We start from the raw sequence: 6,000 nt of genomic DNA on the forward strand, positions 1-6,000 counted from the left end.
AGAAATGGAAAGGGGATAGAGTCAGAAAAAGGGAAAGGGGAGATAAAAAGAGGGAAACTATATGCGACAATAAGGCAAAGGAAACCTATCATATCTGAAGGAACTTAGAGAGGGGGAGGAACATTGTGCAAAACTTACTCTCATCAGAGCTGGCTCAAAGAGGAAATAATTGACATATTTGTTTTACAGAGAATCTTCTCTCACTTCATTAAAAAGTGAGAGAGGAAAAAAGAAAAGGAAAAAGAGTAATAAGGGAAGGGTAAAAAAAAAGGGGAAGGGATTCAAAAGGAGGAGAGAGAGATCCTAAAGAGGGAGAGCTGCACGATTCAAGTGGGACCCATAAGTTTAATACTAGGGAAGGGTGGCAAGAAAAAGAAAAGCATAATCTGGGGATATTAGGATGGCAGGAAATACAGAATTAGTAATTTTAACCATAAATGTGAATGGGATGAACTCTCCCATAAAGTGGAGGCAGATAGAAGACTGAATCAAAAGTCAGAACCCTACAATATGGTGTTTACAGGAAACACATTTAAAACAAGGAGATACATACAGAGTAAAGGTAAAAGGTTGGAGCAGAATCTATTATGCTTCAGGCAAAGTCAAAAAAGCAAGGGTAGCCATCCTTATCTCAGATCAGGCAAAAGCAAAAATTGATCTAATTAAAAGAGATAAGGAAAAAAAACTATATTTTGCTAAATGGTAGCTGTGATGACCTTGTATTTTAAAATCAGCTGGAATCAGGAATTCAGGTTAAGGGAAAATCTTCGATCTTTATTCTCAGTAGAGGTGAAGAAGGATCAGAGGTGAAGGGGGGTTCATGATCACAATGTGTGCAGCTGAGTCCAAGAAGGCAGCCAGCCAGCAGTCTCTCTCTGCCCCTCTGCCTCCACCCACCAAAATCGTCATTTCCTATACCACACATCAGGACTTAAACAAAGAGTGGGCGGGGGCCATTCTTTCTCCAAGCATATATATTAATAGAGTATGGTCCAATTACTATTTAGCCTCACATGCTTGGGTCCTCAGTGCATCAACTAGAACTTCAGCGCATTACATCTCCCGCTTTCTTTTGTTTTAGAACACAAGTGGTCATGTCATCCCTGACTCCTCAAGGAGGTCAGAACCCCCAAGGGGAGGTGATCACACCCTCCCTGACATCTCAGGAAGGGAGATGAAAAGCACCAAAGGGAAGTGAGGGTTGCTAGCGTGTTTCTGAATTGAAGGGTCTTATTATACACAAACCCATCAGCATGGGAGGTATCACACAAGCACATAGCAATAACACAGACGCTATTAGTGATGACCCTCCCCTTAGTGCAGGCTTAATGTGGTGTAACAAACATGAATTGTACATGCAAGTAGCGGAATAGCAAACAATATAAATCAACATGGTGTTGTAAAAGATTGCCAGAAGTCCCAGAAGGAGGGTATGTAAACAACAGTCACACATATGCCTTCTTCAGCAGCCAAGAGATAGTCCAAAACCAATCTATTGTCCATTGCTTCACATGTCAGGGAATCCAATGATTCCTGAGGGTTTTCAAGTCCTACAACAATCTTACCATGTCTCAGAGAATCCAATGATTCCTGAGGGTTTTGAAGTCCAACAATTTTCGATGTCCATAAGTCAAACGCCATAACTGCCACACTCTTTCAATGGGGAGCACAATCAGCAACAGAACCACGTGATATTTCTTGGGTCTTCTCCTTTGTTTCAAGGGTCTGCTCCACTACTTTCTGGGTCTCTCCACATCACCTGGCAATTATCTAAAGATAGTGGAGCTGCTCACACTGGACACTGCCCTTTTAGTGCGTTATAAAACCTGTCTGCTGGAGCCAGTGCATCTTTGTCAAAAATCAAGAAGTTAATAATATAAAGGGTTAGATTTAGAAGTTCTCTAGGGTTACCTGTGGCTCCCCCTTTCTTTTGTTTTTGGAGGAGTGTCTTAATGTCTCTATTTCTCCTCTCTACTATTGCCTGTCCTTGAGGATTAAAAGGTATGCCAGTGGTGTGTAAAATCTTATACTGTGCACAAAAGTGTGCAAAATGTATGGAAGTATATGCAGGAGCATTATCTGTTTTTATTGCTTGTGGCACACCCATAATGGCAAATGCTCAGTGACCATTTGAGCCGTCTCTTTTGCTACTGGTATTACAAAAGTGAATCCTGAAAAGATGTCTACCACAATGTGGATAAAAGACAGACGACCAAGAGATTTATAATGGGTCACATCCATTTGCCAGATTTCATTGGGTCTCAAACAACGAGGGTTCTTCCCTGGAGGCAGTGTAGAATCATGGAAAGGAAGACAAGCCATATAGGCTTTTACTATGCTCCTAGCTTCCTCTCTTGTTATTCCAAATTGTAAACGTTAAGCTCAAGCAGCCTGATAATATTTAGAATGAGATGCCTGGGCTTCTTGGAATAAAGGAGTATTGACCAACATAGTTAGAAGTCTATCTGCCTTTGAATTACCATCAAAAATAGGATCTGGAAGTCCACTATGAGAGTGGACATGCAAGATATAAATCTTACCTGAATGCTTTCTCACTTGCTCTTGAAGTTTCTTAAAGAGCCAATATATATTAGAGGCTGCAAATTTTATTTGGGCTGTAGCAATTCTTTGTACCTCACCTAGTGAATAGGCCGAATCAGATATTATATTTATGTCTCCTGGATAATAAGTAAGAGCTACAATGATTGCATACAATTTATTCTGCTGAGTGGACTGAAAAGGAGTTCTGACTACTCTCTTTATAGTTAAATCATGAGAGTATACAGCACAAATATTATGTTTGGATGCATCCATGAAGATAGTTGGTTCTTTAAAAGGAACTTTAGAAACTTTTTCTTCAAGAATCCATTGCCAATTATGTAATAGTATGGTTATCTTTAATGGAGACCCATGTGTAAAATTTGGAGCCATGGCTAATAAAATTTGCCACTCTGGGATGGTCTCACAGCACACATTAATTTGTGTATTGGTATAAACGGTGTATATCTTGTCAGGTCTTGTCCCAGATAATTGTACTGCTCGCTTAATGGCTTTTAATAAAATTCTCGCCACAAGCACTGGGTAAGGAGTAAGGCTTTGTTCTGGTTGTGCTAGGAGGTTCACTCACTCTATCACCCTGTCTCCTTGATGAAGGACTGCTGTGGGTGCCTCTTGTGTGGCAAAAACTGATATTTCCAAGGGTTTTTGAGTGACTCTTTCAACCACATTGGATAAAGCCAGTTCAACTTTTCTCAAAGCCTCTTGAACTTCTTTTGTAAGCTGATGTGGTGAGTTTAAAGCACTGTCTCCCCTTAAAATGTCATATAACGGTTGCAATTGATAGGTAGTCAGGCCTAACACTGGTCACATCCATTGGATATCTCCTATCAATTTCTGAAAATCATTTAATGTGTTTAGCTTCTCTGTTCTTAAGGACAGTTTTTGAACTGTAAGCACCTTAGGGTATACTTCACATCCTAAATATTGAAAAGGAGCATGTCTTTGAATTTTTTCTGGCACTATGTATAATTTGTAATTCCTTAGTGTTTCTATGGTCTTTTGTAGACATACCTCTAACATTTGTTCCTCAGGTGCACATCCCAATATATCATCCATATAATGTAATAGCATAACTTTTGGAAATGCTTTTCTTACTGGAACAAGCGCAGCAAGAACATACATTTGACACATAGTGGGGCTGTTTTTCATTCCCTGTGGCAAAACTGTCCATTTTATAAGGCTCAGCTAAGTTAACAGTGAGCACTGAAAAGGCAAATCTTTTCATATCCTCTTAATTCAGAGGGATAGAATAGAAACAATCCTTAATATCTATGACCCAAAGAGGCCATTCTCTAGGCAATTGAGTAGGAGATGGAAGTCCAGGCTGAAGAGTTCCCAGTTTCCATCTGTTCATTCACCTTTCTTAAATCTGTTAACATCCTCCATTTTCCAGATTTCTTTTTTTACAACAAACACTGGAGAATTCCAAGGACTTAGAGAAGGTTGTAAATGTCCTTGGTCAAGCTGCTCCTGTACTATATCTAATAAGACCTGAATTTTATCGCTACCTAAGGGCCACTGTTCTATCCACACTGGTGGATCAGTTTTCCTTTGGATAGGAACAGGTGAAAGTGAAGGAACAGCCTTCAACTGCAGCCCTGCTTAAAAAACCAAAGTACTCATTTTTAACCTTAATTGCTGTAAAATGTCTCTTCCCCACAGACTGATGGGGATTTTTTTCAACTATAAAAGGAGTAAAAATTTCTGTTTTGCCTTCAAAAGTCCATCTCATAGGGGCAGCACTAACTTCAGCTGCTATTGATCCTCCTACGCCAGACATGTAGGTGTCTGCTTTAATCTTTGGCCAGTGACTGGGCCAATTGGCGCCTCTAATGACTGTATGATCTGCACCTGTGTCTACCAATCCTTCTAATGGATTGTGAGCATAAGTCAGTCAGTGTTACAGCTGCTGTCCAGTATATTCCTGGATTTTGTGGTCTGGAGTCAGAATCTGGGTGACTATCACCAGGTTGCTTATTAGGATTCTGTATGAGTAAGCCTGATGCTACTACTTCTCCTGTGTGATAAGTCACACATTGTCTACTTATATTAGTAACTGGGATATTATCTACACATTCCCCAGTTTCCCACATCAGTGTGTGGATGGACACTGTTTTGTATGTACAAAAAGGAAGTAAAATGCTCAAGCCTACTGTGCCTGAAGGTAAGGTATCCATAGGCTGGAGAGGACCAGATTTCACCTCTCCAAGGGGTATCTCAGTTATCCTAGCTGCATATAACTCTATTCTCCCTAATTGTAATCCCTTTCTCCCATCAGGTTGCTTCCTGACTGATTGATTGTGTAATCCCTTTTTCCCATCATATGGCTTCCTGGCTGATTGGTCATGTCTGGGTATTGGACTTCTAGGCACTCTCTGGGTGCACCACTGTCTGCCATCATGCCCCAAATGTTTTTTGCCTAGGGCCCTGGGGCTGGACCCCTCATCCCATTTCCCTGGACCTGTCTACATTCTGAGGCCCAATGGAAGCCTCTGTTGCATTTTGGACATGGGGTATTGGGTCTTGTTCTCCCACCCTGTTTTCTTACTCTGTCTCTATACCAATATTGAGCTTTCAGATGCCCTACTTTACTACACTGAAAGCATTGATGAGCCTCTGGAAATCCCTTGCCAGAAGGGACCCTGTCTTCCCATGTTGAGATCTTGGAAATAGACTCCAACCTTCTGAAATAAATTCCAAAATGAATATTTCTAGGAATATTACCACTATGCATAACTATAAACATGGTTGAGATTAACTCAGAAAATGGAAGAAAACAATAGAATGGATTAGAAACCAAAAGCCAACAATAATATGTTGTTTACAAGAAATACACTTGAAACAGTCACATAAAATTAAAATAATGTCCTGGGGCAAAATTTATTATGATTTTGATAAATGAAAAAGATAGAGGTAGCGATTATGATTTCAGACAAAGGAAAAACATATAAATCTAATTAAAAGAGATAAATATTTTGCTGAGGCACTAAGGTGACATAAAAAAGTGCAAAGGTTTCCCACTTCATCCTGGACCATCTCCAGTCATCCTGATCTATATTGACCCGTCATACCCACTGTACTCTCTCAGAAGGAGAGAATGAGACTGGGGACTTTGCACAGCCCTCCCTCACTTAATTTTAAATCACATGGATGTCATGGCATCACTAAATTTGTAAATGTTATTTTATTTGAACTTCACAACAATTTTGGAAGGTAGTGGCTGTTAATATTACCCTTCAACCTAAATGAAATGGATATTTATAAAAACATAAAATGCCCAGATTAACAAAGTAGAGATTTAAGGTTAAAAGAACTCAATCCTAGAAAAAGAAATTAAAGCCCTAAAAGAATTTCCAAAAGAGGACAACATCAAGAAAAAATGAATTCGCAAAATCCATCTTATTTTTTCCCCACTCTATTTAATTCCACTCTCTCAGAGGA

The sequence above is a fragment of the Sarcophilus harrisii genome, chromosome 4 (genome assembly GCF_902635505.1).
Source record: "Sarcophilus harrisii chromosome 4, mSarHar1.11, whole genome shotgun sequence".
In the NCBI taxonomy this organism is placed as follows: domain Eukaryota; kingdom Metazoa; phylum Chordata; class Mammalia; order Dasyuromorphia; family Dasyuridae; genus Sarcophilus; species Sarcophilus harrisii.